This window comes from Echinops telfairi, unplaced genomic scaffold, assembly GCF_000313985.2.
Source record: "Echinops telfairi isolate 266 unplaced genomic scaffold, ASM31398v2 ScPeMD7_7424;HRSCAF=8462, whole genome shotgun sequence".
NCBI classification, from domain to species: domain Eukaryota; kingdom Metazoa; phylum Chordata; class Mammalia; order Afrosoricida; family Tenrecidae; genus Echinops; species Echinops telfairi.
Window position 1 is genome coordinate 41,721,885 of NW_022111324.1, and position 17,482 is coordinate 41,739,366.

Below are 17,482 nucleotides of genomic sequence, written 5' to 3' on the forward strand. Positions count from 1 at the left end.
GTATCAAGAGACTCTGTTCACCGACACATAGAATGTCACCATTGACCAGCGAACTGCCCAAGCTTGACAACTGTACTACAGGAAGCCAAGTATATCATAATTTCATACTTAAACTCTTCATTCCAGATTAGCATTTTGTTTCCTAGCTTAATATCACAGCAGCTGCGATTACATTGTTGCTATTTTAAAGGTAATTGCCATTTTAGTTGTTTTATTGTGGCAAGCAGTTAATTACACATTTCTGAACACTTAACAAAAGGATATCTCTTTTTATCTCTTTCCAATTGACCTTCATCAGAATATGTTCCATGTGCCTTCTTTTTCATTTTAAATCATATTTATAATTTTATGATTAAAGTAATTAGATCATCGTTTTTGTTCATTTTATTGCTTTGCATATAATCTGAATTTCAAAGTTACTAATTAAATAATTTTATTTGAATTTAGATTCAAAGATTTATTAATCTATCAGAAAAATGAGTTGCAAGTTTTCTACAAACCATTATATCTATTTCATTATTATATAAAAATATTTTTAAATATACATGGTAATTTTACAGAGTATAAATAACAAGTGCATACCAAACAATCTAAATTTTATTAATAGCAATATTTATCCAAAAGCATAATACCTCCCTTAAATTAAAAAACAATATGACCTGAACCAAAAGCATAAGATGTACCATTAAAATATAATCACCTTTGTCTGTTATGTGTGTGTCAGGTGTACCTGGGTATGTGTGTGTCCATATATTTCAAGTTCAATTTTTAATCAGATTGAATGGCAAATAAAGTATTTTTATTCCATTTAAGATTCTATCCTTAAAGAGCATTGACACTTTGCACTGAGGAGCTTTTATAATACCTACAGTATCCTTTCAATAAAAATAATGAGTTATTTGTGTAAAAAGATATTTCAACATATGTTATATGTACGATTCAGTGAGTTTGTTATTTTTTTAATTCTTTAATGAGAGCTTATAGCATACCACTAGGAGGCATTCAAATGTTTCCATTTAACAATTATAGATAATGAATTTATGTTTTATACTTGAGGAAAATGAAAATAAGTTTAATCTAATTCATTGTTTCAAAATCTGGAAGAACTATAGGTATTCTGTAAAGATTCCTTCCACATACATCCTACAGCCCAAGTCACAAATTAGGCATCTTCAAAAGGCATCAAATCTATATTCCTTTACTATATTATATGTACCTAGTGGGCTAAAAGACATTTTATAGCTTTGAAACATTGCAAATTGACCCAAATTTCCAAAATAAGTAAGATGCTGTACACAGATGAGTTTCAAAACAGCTAAATATTTTTTAAGGAAAGTATTCCCTTTTTACTGTTAAGAAAATTATAATAATAAATGAATTCATCCTAAAGATGATTTCTAAAATACAAAGCATTCTAAAAGCGAGGAGTAACTTATTTTACTGGGCACATGTATCCAAGGTCCTCTAGTAAGTGCTATTTATATAGATTCTCTACCCCTCCCTGTGGTCAGCCTTATCTGAAGTTATGGATTATCTGTTAGTAAATCACAATGTTATCTAGTGAATTTAAGTGTTTTCTTACAGGATAATTTCTAGGAACACAAAGAGTTTAAAAACATCCTGTAATGGCCACCTTTTGGCATTGCTAGGTCACCACTTAGTAGACTTATTCAGAATCTAATGGGAGAAAAGAAAGTTACATAGGACATGGCAACTTCTTGGAGTTGGTTAACAGGGAAAGGTAAACATCACACTAAGATCTATACGGAAATCCGGTTGCTGGTCTAAGCAACTAGAATTACTAAATGTAACATAATAGGAGTAGCAAATTTTGGGGAAACTACTATGAGCAGTATGTTTCTGCAAATATTGATTCTATGGCTACCCCACATGCAAGTGGAGATTTCCAAAAGGGGCAGAAACACATCACAGAAAACCCTTTCATCCACCAGCAGCATGCAATAAATATGTAACATCAAATAGGTAAAATACTAATTAACATCAAATAGGTAAAATACTAATATATAGACATTCTTTCAAAGTGAGAAAGTAAAGTTGTAATTAAAGAAAAATACAATTGAGGAAAAAATGAAATTATTTGGAAATCATATATATTTACCAATACATTTTCTAAAATAACAATAAAAAAGTAAGAGATTATGCCAAACACATGCTACTAGGGGGTTTTAGTTAATATATGCACATGTTTATTGATAACAAAAGGTACTTAAACATGTATTTGTGATCACTGGATACTTGTGACTATTTCTCTCAGTAATACATTTGCCTTACTTAATCTCATGTGTCTTTAAAGACACACACACCCACACACATACACACACACAAGAATAATACTTTCAGTGTCATCAAGGAAAATATTTTGAGGTCTGGAATAATATGAAAATTTTAATAAAACTCAAGTGGACATCTTCCCAAAACATTGAAGCTTCAAAATAAGCTTATGGGAATGTTGCTTCCACATTAAACAACAATTTTTATATACATCAATCACTTTTAGGAATAAAAAACCTACCTTCCTAAATTCAAACATTTGAATTATGGTGATGATGAAGAATACTGAAATGACCATGGACCATCAAAAGAACCAAAAACTCTTTCTTGGAAGAAATACAGCCAGAATGCTCCTTAGAGGCAAGGATGAAAAGACTTTGGGCAGGTTATCAGGAGACCAGTAAAGGCATCATGTGTGGTAGAGGGGCAGCGAAAGAGAAGAAGACTCTTGGCAAGAAGGATCGGCACAATGGCTGTTACAAAGGCTCAGACATAGCAACAATTACCAGGACAGCACACAACCAGCCAGGGTCTCCCTGTGTTGTGCACAGGGCCACGACGAGTCAGCACAGACTCGACAGCCAATAACAACCACAGGGAAAACCTCAGCAATGAATTCAAGGCAAGAGAGGTCAACTCAGAAGGCTATTCAAACCATATTTTGAGGCTTCATAGGGGGTAATCCTTATAGATTTTCTCCAAGGACACAGGGACTTATTATTACAAAGACGTCTGAAGACAAAATGATAGTAGCATTTGGTAGAAAAAGATCAAGAAAGTTGTACTGAAGATTTTTGCACCCTTAATAGCAAGGCATCTGCTCCTTCTTCAAGGGTAGCAAGAGTTTTCTCATTGGAATTTCATTGAGAAACCTTACGCCATCCACCTTACAGCCTGGATCTTGTCCCATCAGACTTTTCCCCCCAACACTTAAAGAGCACTGAAAATGAACAATGTTTGAATCCCTCCAAAAACCAAAACTACCTTTTAGATGTGGCTTTTAGAGTGGAGAATTCTTCCCAAACGAGGGTGAGAGAGAATGTGACACCACCTTCAATAGTGTATAGACCTCTATGGAGGATATGCCAAAAGACAACAGCTTCACATTTTTATATTTTTGTGTAATAAATTTTTCTATTATTTTGTATCAAAACTTTTTTACTTACCCTCATATGTGGGGGTAACCCACACCCCCCACAAAAACAAACAAAACGAAAAACAGGAAAAGCTCCTCAGGGTGGAGCTCTCCTGGCAAGGCAAGCATCAAGTAACTCATTCTGAGTTAGGGCACCCTGAGGCACTGCCTGGGAAGATTCTCTCTGGTCATAGTGATTTTTTTCACAAAAACAGTTTCACTCAAACCTCGCTTTGTGTGATTTCCAATTTCAGAGTACAGTATGCAGCTGTGAAATTTTGTTTCCTGCTCGTGAAAAATGCCCCAGAAACTGTAATGATGTTGGACACAGCTTACAAGGACAGAGCTATGGGAAAAACTCAAGTGTATGAGTGGTTTTCTCATTCCCTGAAAGGTGAAATGTAGATTGACAACAAACCTAGTTGCAGATGTCCATCAACTTCCTGAATGGAAGAAAATGTAGACTCACAGTGCATTTGGAGTTTGTTTCACCAGGTCTGATCGTTAATCAAGCTTTCTATTTAGAGGTTCTGAAAAGATTGCCCAAGAGTGTGTGACTAAAATCCCTGATTTGTCAGGGGACTGGTTTTGCCACCATGACAATGCACCTGCTCATGCAGCCATCTCAGTATGCCAGTTTTTGGCAAAAACAGCATGCCTCTCTTGCCCCACGCACCTAACTCACCTGACCTTTCCTTGCAACTTCTTTTTGTTTCCAAGAATGAAGAGGAAAATGAAAGGACAACGATTTGGCAACATAGAAGAAGTGAAGAAAAAATGAGGGAGGTGCTGTCAGCTATCCAAACAGATGCATTTGAAAAATGTTTCCAAGAATGGAATTGCAGATTTGACAAATGTATTAATATAAGGGAGAGTACTTTGAAGGTGAAAAGTTTGTTTTGGGAAAAAAATGTAAATACACAGCTTTGAAAAAAAATTCAGGTTTTTTTTTTTTAATCCCCTGGTATACTGAACATACAACGTTAGGACTTGGTCACTAAGAAATTATATGATCTCTGGTATTTGTGCTTAACTAAAATAACCAGATCTCAGTTTCTTAACTCTTAAAGTAAAAATCCCATGCTAGAGTACCTCTAAATATCATTTCTGAGTGATATAAAAATCTTTATTTTAGGTCAGATCAATTCTAATATTTTATATTCTTATTAGTTTAAAAACTTTAGAAAAGTTTAGAAACTTTTTCCATTGATGTGGTTAGTAGAACATTCTAAATGGACTATAATTCATATCAACCTTCAAAGTATATCTAAAGAATAGCTCTATAAATGCTTCATAATAATTTAGTTTTTTGATTCTACAAAATAGTTTTGAGTGCTCACTACATGTTATCACAAATCCCTAGTAGTCACCAATAATACATCGCTGAACAGAAGAGGCTCTAGTTTTTTGTTTTGTTTTTGTGCGTGTGTGTGAGCTTACAAGTTAGTGGGGGGGGGGAATAATAAGCAAATAAAATAAACATTCTATCTATTGGAGTATGAAAGTATGGTATGGGGATTAAAGGAGGGGGTATTGCAGCTAGGTGGATTAAGGAAGAATGCTGACTTGGTAAGGTGACCTGATAGCACAATGAGCTAAGTGTTGGACTGCTCACCAAAAGGTGGCAGTTTGAATCCATCAGCTGGTACATGGGAGAAAGATAAGGCAGTCTGCTTTCATAAAGATCTATAGCTTTGGGACCCTATGAAGCAGGTCTACTCTGTTCTAAGGGCTGCTCTAAGTTGAAATACTCTCAATGCCAGAGGCTTAGCTGGCTATAGCCCAACTGAAGAGAGAGGTCCAGGGATAGAGCACTCCAGGCTGATGAAGCAAAGCATTCAAAATTCTTGAAATAAACTCTTCAAGGAGCAATTGTGATTAAAGTGGAGCAAGTGGAAGAAAGATAGGTCGTGAAGTCAGAAAAGCAAGTAGAGTCAAGAGAGGAGGGCCTTCCGGACCATGAGAAAGACTCAGAAACTTTATTTTGGGTAAATAAAACCTCTGAAGAGAGTGCCGTCGCAATACATTATTATTTACCTTTTTGAAAACTGTACTAATTCCTGGGCAAAAAACTGATTTTAGATGTTTGGCTTCTGTGTAAACTACCACTAAAAATGAGATCAATTTAACAAGCCAAATAAGGAAAGAAACATTTATACCCTATTGAACCTTTAAAACTAGAGAGAAATGACATATCATCTAGTCTTTGAAAGTCAGGATTCCCCTAGATTGTATGCCTGGTAAGTGACAGGACTGGGGCTCCAAATGTAGTTTTCTCATATTCGTTTAGTTCTTCTACAAAACAGCTCCTTTCAGGAAAGCAAAGAAGAGGATAATTGAAGGATGTTTAATGCTTGCATGAAAATATCTCTGAAAACTGAAGGAGTAACAAAGAGTAATAAGTAATTGATTAAGGAAACATTGACTGGAAGATAATTCTCAGAGAAAATTAAATCACCCAAATAAATAAGAAAAAAGGTCTTTATCTTTTTGTGAAATGGTATATAAATATTTTAATTAACATAATATCATAATGCATACTTGAAATATTGAACTGATACAGCCTAAAAGTGATGATCAATATAAAATAAAAATCATTATAGACTCACTCCACATTTATTGATATGGTTGTTTCAAAATAAATGTTATACAAAACTGCACAATAACTACATCCTTACATAATTGCCAAATTACGTCATTATATAACTGCCAGACCGCTGAGAAACATAGCCCAGCCAAATTGACACAGATCTGAACCAGTACAGCCAGAGCTATTCTCACCTTCCATCTTGGCACGCCTTAAGGCCAAATGTCATCAAAGCACAAATTTATCAGATTTTTCACTATTTTTAAAAATCACTTTATTGGGGGCTCATACAACTCTTATCACAATCCATACATACATCCATTTGTCAAGCACATTGGTACATTTGTTGCCATCATCACTCTCTTGAGCCCTTGGTATCAGCTCCTCACTTTTTGCCCTCCCTCATGAACCCTTGATAATTTATAAATTACTATTATTTTTTCATGTCTTACTCTGTCCAATGTCACCCACTTTTCTGATAAGTAAAAATGCCAAATAATGAGATAGTTGATAAGCAGGAAGTCTCAAAAATTCAACAAAACCCACTGCCATCAGGTTGAATCCAACTCATAGCCACCTTACATGACAGAGCAGAAGTGCGCCCTGTGGGTTTCTGAGACTGTGACTACTCACAAGAACAGAAAGCCTCATCTTTCATGCTCAGAGAGCCTGGTGGTTTCAAACTCCTGATCTTGCTGTTAGCAGCCCAACATGTAACCCACTACACCACCAAGGCTCCCTGTGACTTCTGACCTCCAGACACCAGGCATAATGTAGGAACTGACAGATATCGAATTGATAATAACAGCATTAATAGCAAACATATTCCAAGTACTTCTCTAAGTATTTAAAAGTACTCATATTTCATCCTTAAAACAAGTAGGCATTGTATAATTATTCCAATTTTATAGATCACAAGGTAGTTCTAGTGGTATAGTGGTTACGTGTTGGGCTGCAATCCCCAAGGTGAGCAGTTTGAAACCACCAGTCACTCTAAGTGAGAAATATGGGCTTTCTACTCCGGTACAGTAAACTCATAGGAGCAGTTTTATGAGTTTATAGGGTCCTATAGGGTCACCATGAATTGGCAAAGATTCAATGGAAATGAGTTTGGTTTATTTGGTTTAGAGATCACACAACTAGTAAGTGGCAAAGCCAGGATAGGAACCTAAGCCAGCCAAATCTAGAACACCTTAACCACTATTTTAAACTTTTGGAGACAATTCAAATTTCCCATCCTTATGAAACTGCTTATGTAATATCTGCTGACTGAAAACATAATACTAATTGCATAATGAATTATCATTCAGTCTACCTTTGGGTTGAAAAAAACCCTATCAACAAGGACAGTTGACCTTTGTAGAAAATATTTAGAGGTCTGTGCTAAGACAGAAATCCAATTTACAAAACTTCCTCCAACATCACAATCTGCAACTCCAGAAAAAAACAAATGAGCAAAATCCTTGGAAAATGTTCAAAGAATGATATATTAAAATTCTACAAGTTATCATCTTAACATGCATCCCCATAAATAAATACATTAAGTTAGAAGTCAAACCATAGTTCTCTACTTTTTTGACAAAAATCTGATTTGTTCTTAAAGCTAAATTTGTATTTATTAGAGGAAGTCAGCCTATCAATTAAATTAAGAAGTATTTTAAGAAAGTAAGTAGAAATAAGTGAGGGTTTCAAAATTTCGTGATTTTTAAAACCAATTTTTTAATAAAAATTTTGAAGGTCTTCCCACCACATACATACTAGAAGAACTTTTACAAATAGAGAGCACGTTGTATCAGATTCCTAAATACACAATCCATCTAGTATGATGACTCCAATGAGAAATATTAAAATTCTAACTAACACACCATAAGTAAAGATTTCACAGCAATAATTATAATGCTCCTCCTATTCTCTGAGTCTCTATACCGCTTAGCTAGATAGATAGAGTCTGCCTCATACTTAAGTACAAACCCTACTCCTTTCAAATAGAGATCGATATGAGTCACTGAGAGGTAGAAACATACTCCCCAGCAATGTGTTTACATGTAAATCAAAAATACAGAGACTTCACCTGTTTTTTAACTGAATCAATACTTACTTCAGAAACTTATCACTATAAATAAATACCGCATACAGAATAATCTGCTACAGATGGAAATGTGATCAATTCCATACAGTATTTTTTAAAGTGAATAGAAATTAAAAAACCATCTGTTTAAACATATTGAATTTACATTCACATTTAAAAGTTTATGCCAAGAAAAGCAAAATAAGAGGTCGCTAAAACCTACAAAGTTATTATAATTATAAAGTACTCTAAACTTGGATAAAACTATCCAATCAGGTGATTGTTGGAAAGAAATGTTTGGAGAAATAGTAATTTCATATAGTGAAAAAAAAGAGAGGATTTGGTTGCTTATGCCCCTCGGTGGGGTTCTGCAGGTCCGTGACTCTCCAGGCCTGGTCTTGCAGTGGGAGAGCTTGCCAGCACAGGGTTACGGTAGTGCACATGGCTTCTCCACGGTTTCTGTCCTGTTGTCCACAGTAACTATGACACCCAGGAGCTTCCTTTGACACTCTCGTCAGGTGATTCTGTAGCAGAACGCTTCTGATAAGATACCTCCTCATGTCAATAAGCCAGCTATCGGGTGGCCAGTTATGACATTATACTTCTCCCTCATGATGGGGCAGAAATTAATTCATCTTCACTGTAATAAATATTGTGAAGAGGGTATGACCAGTTCTTTCTGCCAGGACTACAACTTATCCATCTGCATAGCATTTTGCACAGCAAACTAAATGCAGCAATGGCGTCAAGCCAATCGAGAGATCATGGTGCCAGTTGGGAGAACCTACCCTAAGAGGGTGGAGCACAGTTTTCTGGGCACGACTTATGTTTTGAATTGGATACCAATTTATGGTGCTGCTTCCCTCACAACCAGAACACATGGAATCAGGAACCAAGGGGTAGAAGTGAGAGTGGCTCTTTTCACTACTACACGTCACCTACTTGCAGAAGTTTTCCTCCCAACCCTGCAGACCTGAGGGTTTGCAGATCTTAATCTCCCAAAGGAGGGATCCTTCCACCTGGGAAACAGTTCCAGTGAACCGGAAGATGAGCCTGTCACCTTGTAAACTTAGCCTCTTTATGACACTGGAAACACACCCTTAAAAAGTGTGAGTCATCTTGACTAAAAAAGGGACATTGGGTTGCTTATAGCCATTTAAGGCAAGGAGAACTGGGAAGCCTCTTGGTATTTCAATGTCCAATAATTAATAAAGATTCATGTAAAAATCCCACAATCATAAAAAAGGCAAGGCCAGTGAGGACAAAAAACTCTTGGGGGAAACGTTTGGGTTCACACCTTCAGGGTGGGGCTGACCAACTAAGGTCCTGAGTGAGAGCAAGAGGACTGCAGAATGCAGGAACCCTGAAGTGTCAAGATCACTCAGAGAAACAAAGACCATGGTAGTTTGCAGTCTTTACTTACTTCTCACGTGGTCTACGTTTTTTATACTAACCATTGTTCTCTCTACTTCTAAAATGCATTTCCTACATAGACATATGTATACATATGTTATATATCTGTAGTTAAAAGGTAAGTTTACAATATAGTTGCCAGGTAACAGAAGTTTAAGGAAGACTGTAAGTCAATTTTAAAAGACATATAGTCTGACTATTGGAACTGTACTTCTAATTTTGTGGAAAAGGTAAGAATGTCTTAATTTTTGTTTAAGAAAAAAGCGGCTACCGTATTAGGTAGAAACAAATGTGTCATTGCTGTTGCACAGGAGTTAAAATGTGGACAGAAAGGTGCAGCCAGAAAAGCTGATGATCCAAAGGGCGGGCTGTGCTTAGCAAATCCATGTTGCTCAGCTCCAAACTTCCTCCTCATTTACCTAGTATGTGAAAGTGGATATGGGACCTAGAATAGCTTCTTTTGATAGCTCGCATGATGCTAAATTTTGTCAGGAGCAATACTGATGGCCAGAAGAACGGCTTTTGCTTCCTGGTTCCAAGGTGCTCAGTTGGCAGGTTCATGCGAAGTCAGTTGGGTATCTAATACTTCACTCCTACATCGCCTGCAACAATTCCACTACCCACATCCTACAGCAGGCCACTAGTCTCCACTTCACTATACCTGGAACCTACAAGAAACAGCAATCCGAAACTCCCCCTCCGTATCCCCTCACCCCCTACCACACCTCCATCTCAAGCAGCCTTTTCCCATGCCTGGCTCCAAACGCACAGGAGGCTCCCACATTGGGCAAGAGTATACAGCAGCTTCTCCCAGAGAGACCTTCACCTCAACAAGTTTATCAGAGGACTGCTTCTACTAAAACACCCCTAATGAACAGCGTCCCCTGGCACCTCCTTGAGCAGTTTCATAACTGTGTGTTCCTGGCAATGCAATTCTTGGTGAACTGCTTCCCCACTGTCTCACAGGGCTTTGAAGCAAGTCTGAAAGCACAGCATCTCTCTGAGGATGCAGCAAGTTCTGCCAGTATAGTGCAGGGCAACTTCTCTGCCTTCCAGTGTACCATACCTGGGCCCTTTCCAACAGACTTGGGGGCTTCTCCCTTCCTCTAAAGATTGTGACTGGTCTTGAATCTGCTAAGTAGGTCCTATAGTCTTTATAATTCTCTTTACTTCCTAATATTCCATCTCATGTTAAGCTAATCCTGTTAGTGTTTAATTCTCTGTGGTAAACTTTCCTTGTGGAAATTCCTGTGGCTTCTCTTCCCAGATTGGACATAGGACGACACAGTCACTGTGACTTATTCATCAAGCTTAACTTCAAAATGAAATTATTCATATACATGGTAAATACAGATTTAAATATAATCCAGTACATACAGATATTCTTGACAATGATTTCATAGTCTATTATGAATGGGAAGCTATGTATCATTACATCAATTTTACATGGTTGTGTTCCTAAAGTACATCTGCTCAAAAATATGAAAATCACATATTGCATCTGTTCCATAAGTAAGCTCCACATTGTTCTAGTTGTAGTGTATGGCTACCACTGAGCTCACCCTGATCCACGACAACCTCGTGAACAGTGGGATGAAGCACCGCCTGGTCCTACACCATTCTCATATTTGGCTGCAGTCTGGACTGCTGTGAGATTTTCAGAAGCAGATCTCTTGGTCCATCTTCCTAGACTGGCTTAGTTTGAAAGTTTCACTGAAATCTATTCAGCCTCATAGCAACATGCAAGCCGCTGGTGGGTAACAGTTGCACAGGAGACACACAAGTCAGCCATTCGACTCTGGCCTCCCACATAACCATACACACACAAACAGTGCCACCTGATCAATTCTAACTCATAATGACCCTAGACGGTGGGCCTTTCAGTTAACCCACTTATTACTGGTAGAATTTTACTACTTGAACCACTAATACCTTGAAAATGTTTATGGGAGCTATAATAGGCTGAACTAAGTTAATATACAATTAGGAAGGAGAGAGAGGTCTGAGAACAAAGGATTAATGAGATAAAATCCACGGACTTGGGTAGGGAAAAAGGACAGGAAGGATCATTTACCAAATCAGTCTGATATTGTAACAGGCAGATATTATGTGGGAAGGATAAATAATTCCATTTTAGAAATGTTGAATGAGACGTTCACAGGGGATAAGTTTCAGCAAACAACCTGAAGATGTTCATCTGAACATAAAAATTTCCTTAACTGCAAAATGGGGGTTAGAGGGGATGGAGGGTATAAGACCCCTTTGAAAATAAACACAATACCTGCAATAGAAGTTTTACTGTAGAAAAAGAAGCAATACATTTTCCCCTTATACTCAACACTGATCATCACTGACAGCATAAGTCAATGGTCTAATAAAAAAAATTACAGTAAGGTGAAACTGTCAGGGGTCCTTTTTTGTAGAGATCTAAGATTGACATAAAAACAAAGATTACTGACTTAGAGAAATATCTATTTAATATGTCCCTTGGAAAATGCACTGTGTTTATACTGAACCTATCATTTTGTAAATTCATAATTGATGGTCTACTTTTAGAAGACAAATGGGCATAAAATGGAAAGATGTGCTTGCTTCTGAGAAAAGCTGGCTCATGGTGGCAAAAGAGCTGGAAGACAAACAGATCTTTAGTTTCCAGTCAGAAGAGTCTCCTCCAACTATCCCCTAATAAAGTGTCAGCTGCTCAGTCCCACTGACACACTCCAGGCACAATGACCTAGCATTAAATGAAAAACACAGGGTTCAGAATCTCTGTATGCAAAGTGAAATGGGACTTTGTAAAGAGGATTATGTATCTAAAGCTTCATTGCCATAATTGTTGCTATGAGCTTTGGAAAGAACGACAAATAAAAAAGCTGTTCCTCGAATCTCGTTCCCTGAGAAGTTCTGACAACATTGTTGAACTGTGCCCCTGCTGCTACAGCATTGGAGATGGTGGAAGGGGGGATTTTTAAAACACCTTTCAATAATAGTAACTAGAAGTAGAGCTTGTTCATTTGAGTTCTTCTACCAACTGTTCAATTCTTAATCCCAAGGAAGATTCCTCGATGCTCCAGGCTTCAGGTTAGATGCTGGAACTGATGCACCATTAATAGACGAAACGAGAACATACAGAGAACCCAGATGGAGGGGTTAAAATCCTCTGGGCTCTCTCCCTCCCTTAAAATAAAACCTATAAAACCCATGTTTTAAAAGCTAATTTTCAGGGAATCACAAGACTTTGTTCTGCATATGCCTTTGATAGAATTAATGAGAGAAAGAGAAAGAAAGCATATGCTTAAATGCCTGGGGGTGACTATAACAAAGGAAGAAATTACAGTTTATTAATGCAATTCCAGTACTCCCAGCATATTGCTTGCTCTAAATATCCCAGAAAGAACATTCACTACACAATCAAATCTCTGTAACTAATATGCTTATAGACTGGAAGACAGTGACATTTACCAACTCAATATTGGTCAATCCAGTAGCTAACATTTAGACATCCGCTTTGAAAGAGAAGCTTCTCTTCCACCTGCTTCTGCAGGCCACAAAGATACACTCTAGTTAACATATACTGACAGGATGATGAGAACACTCCTGTCAGACGCTGGCCAGCCGGGTGTTTGAGACAAAATGTACAGCCCCAGCTGACTAGTTAGAGAAAGTCTGGTGAGGTACAATTATAGAGGCATATGACAAGGCTTCATGCCTGACTGATTTGAAAACCAATGACATGGCTTTAAACAGTAATCTTCCTTACCTCTGGTCACAAAACAGCAATAAGTCAACTGATACCTTTGTGTAAAACCATGATTTATTCCTTTGCTTTGAATACATGAGACTCCGGTATGAGTGTTCCGCTAGTATACCGGAGGTTCACCTGGGGCTGAAACATCTAGGGCCTGCCTACAACGTGCATAAAATCATTGCTCCTGTTCAGAATTATTTTTTTAAAACACTGTGTGAGTGCTCAAAGGTGAAAATCATTAGAATAAAAGCCAATGTGATTATGACCAAATTCACACAAATCAAATCTATAACAATGTAATACTGGGTCTTAACACAATACCACACTTTATGTTATAAGGGTGAAAAGGCTGCAACATAGAAAACAAAACATATTATTGATATTTTGGCTTACCTACTCAAGACTAATTTTTTATTTTAAGGTTCATCTCCACAAAGGTTACACATTGTCATTATTAAAACCAACAGCACCTAAAGAATCGGATCTTTTACTCACACCAGTCTGTGTGATCATGAGGTTTCAAGAGGAATAGGGATCAGAAGTTCAAAAACAAGCAATCAAATTGACGTGAAGGAGCATGGACAAAGTAGAGACCCCAAACCCACCTGTAAGATAATTGGACAGTCCCTCACAGAAGGGCCACACAGAAGGGATGATAAATCTAGAGAGCAGTATAGCACTAATGAAACACATAACTATCCTCTAGTTCTTCAATATTTCCTCCTCTTTAGTCTGTTTTACCTCATTAATCTTGTTTGACCTGAGTATGTTCATTTGTATAATTAAGAGTGTTCTATGTATGAAAACCAAGATAGATAACCCTTGAGAAACAGTAATAGGAGTAATGATTCCCTTAAGTATAGGAAGGGGAGGGGGAACAAGGGAGCTGACAGCAATGATGACTGTATAACCCCACTCAACAGGAACGATTAACAGAATTGCAGGTGAACAGATACATTGGATGGTGTAAAAGAAAGCAAATAATAATAATATACAATATAATAATAAGGGTTCCTGGGAAATAGGGTGGGGGGAATAAAGGAGCTGTTATCAAAGAGTTTAAGAATAAAGAAAATGTTGTGAAACTGATGGCAATAGCAATTGTAAAATTATGCTTGATCTAACTGAATTATGGATTGTTATAATATCTGTAACAGTTCCCAATAAAAGGATTAATAAAAAATTAAAAGATCAACAACAACAAAAAAGAATTGGATCTTTGTTTTAGCTGATTCTCTATCAGTGTGTCAGACAGTTGACAAATATTTAATAATTTGGGGGAAATTGTGTTTGCTGAGAAGCAATTTATCTAGTCCAATAACATGCCTTAAGTTACAATGGAATTGTGAATGTAATAAACACATTAACTCATATGTATTCTTCTAATAAATTAGGCTGTAGACTTAAGAAAAAATGGGTAAAATACAAGGAGTCTTCAAGAGTCATAAAAAAAAAATTCCTTACCTTTTCATTTCATTTCCCTATAAACTTTTTGAAGCTGTCATAGAATTTCTTGCATTAATAGCAAAATATTATAGTAATTATGGTATATACACTAATATTTTAACTCAGCTTGAAAGTAAGTAAATTCACTAACTTTTTATTGATTACTCCTTCTTGGAAGGTTCAAGGATTCCACAAATTTTTTTTTAGGAGTTTATATCTAATTTATGTTATGGTGGTAGTCCTTGACCTTAAATGTTACTATGCACGGAATTTATAGCAGATGTATCTATATAAAGGACTTTTTTTTCAAGAGAGATTCAAGTAAATCGGTTTCCCCCACATGCAAAGGGTAAAGAGTTCACGAAAGAAACCCTGAATTATGTTTCTTTTATCAGTTCTAGTGTCCCAGAGAGTGAACCAGAACAGAGATGGTAGCTAAGAAGTGATATCACTGTTAAGTTTTCCTTAACTATTTTAAACACTTGGTATTATGCTGACCTCAAAGAAAGGAAACAGATCGCTGAAGAGTATCAAGCTTTTACTACAATACTTTTTTTTTTAAAGTCAAAGATAATTAAACTAAAAATTATGAACATTAGTAAATTTTCACTCGAAGCTACAGACTTGACTATTAAGATAATACAACTAAAAATCATTGTGATTTCTCTCTTATAAGCATACTTCTACACACTTCACGGTGTGTGTGTCTGCATGCTGACTTGTGGATATATTTTAATGCTGATAACCCGAGGTTCAGACTTCTATTACTAACATGAGGAAATAAAATTACAATGAGAGTATTCAGTCATTAAGAGATAGATATAAATTACAACATAAGAGAAACACCAATATGTTTGAAACACATTTATTTAGATTTACTCCTCATGCTGCCTAAATAGTGCAGCTTGTATGTTCATCCATATAACTCATGCCCTCACTTCCTTCAGATCCCCTGCTCAAATGTCACTTTATTTGGGATGTTTTCCATGACTACCCTACAGAAATAAAAGCTGCGCTGTCCCCTATTATATATTCATACCCAGTTTATTCTTTATCCTTTGCATTTATTGTGTCCTATGACACAATAGTTAATGTTTTGTTCATCTGTGTATTATCTATTTCATCCCACTAGATTTAAGTTACAAGAAGATCTGAATTGAAATTTGTTTAGTGCAGAATCCTTAGTGCTGCAAGAGCACCTGGCACATAGATGACTAATAAATATTTTTACACAAATTAACCCTTTTAAGAACTTGGTTTTCTGGCATTCCATGATGCTCACCTTTCCGACACTATCAATGTAGACAAAACGGTGCATAAGCAAATATGGTGAAGAAAGCTGATAAGGTGGCCGGCGGCTATCAAAAGATATAGCATCTGGGGTCTTAAAGGCTTTAAGATAAACAAGCGGCAATCTAGCTCAGAAGCAAAAGCAACCATGGAAGAAGCACACCAGCCTGTGTGACCATGAGGTGTCGATGGGATCAGGTATCAAGCATCAAAGAACAAAAAATCGTATCATTGTGAATAAGGGGGAGTGCAGAATGGGGCCCCAAAGCCCATCTGTAGGCAACTGGACATCCCCTTACAGAAAAGTCGCAGGAAGGATATGAGTCAGTCAGGGTGCAGTATAGCACCAATGAAACATACAACTTTCCTCTTGTTCTTTAATGTTTCTTCCCGCCCCGCCCCCCACTATCATGATCCCAATTCTACCTTACAAATCTGGCTAGACCAGAGGATGTACATTGGTACAGATAGGAACTGGAAACACACGGAATCCAGGACAGATGAACCCCTCAGGACCAGTGGTGAGAGTGGCGATACCGGGAGGGTGGAGTGAAGGTGTGGTAGAAGGGATCTACATATAACCTCCTCCCTGGGGGACGGACAACAGAAAAGTGGGTGAAGGGAGACATCAGATAGTGTAAGACATGACAAAATAATAATAATTTATATATTATCAAGAGTTTGTGAGGGAGGAGGGGCGGGGAGGGAGGGGAAAAAATGAGGAGCTGATACCAAGGGCTCAAGTACAAAACAAATGTTTTCAGAATGATGATGGCAACAAATGTACAAATGTGCTTGACACAATGGATGGATGTATGGATTGTGATAAGAGTTGTATAAGCATGGAACTGTGTGTGACCTCCTCCCTGGGGGACAGACAACCGAAAAGTGGGTGAAGGGAGATGTCGGACAGGGCAAGATATGACAAAATACCCATTTATAAACTATCAAGGGCCCATGAGGGAGGGGGGAGCGGGGAGGGAGGGAAAAAATGAGGACCTAATGTCGGGGGTTTAAGTGGAGAGAAAATGTTTTGAGAAACGATGTACAAATGTGCTTTACACAATTGATGAGTGTATGGATTGGGATAACAGTTGTATGAGCCCCTAATAAAATGTTTAAAAATAAATAAAATAATAATAATAAAATAAAATAAAAATATTAATAAAAAAAAAAGAGCCCACAATGCAGGGAATCCAGGATAGATAACCCCCTCAGGGCCAACAATAAGAGTAGAGATACCAGGAGGATTAAAGGAGGGTAGGGGGGGGATAGGGGGAACTCATCACAAGGATCAGCCTAAAACTCCCTCCAAGGGGGATGAATAATGGAAAAGTGGGTGAGGGGCAATGGAGGACTTTGTAAGATATGGAAATGATAATCTATTACTTAGTAAGGGTTCATGAGGGAGAGAGGGCAGAGGAGGGAGGGGGAAGAAATGGGGAGCTGGTATCAGGGGCTCAAGTGGGAAGAGAATGCTTTGAAAATTATGATGGTGGCATA

At 37.3% G+C, this 17,482-nt stretch overlaps 1 protein-coding gene across 1 annotated transcript in view; it reads right to left on the minus strand.

The window, feature by feature from the left end:
* Window positions 1-17,482, minus strand: part of DENND1B (DENN domain containing 1B) — a 224,582-nt gene that overhangs the window by 132,588 nt on the left and 74,512 nt on the right. The window lies entirely within an intron of this gene.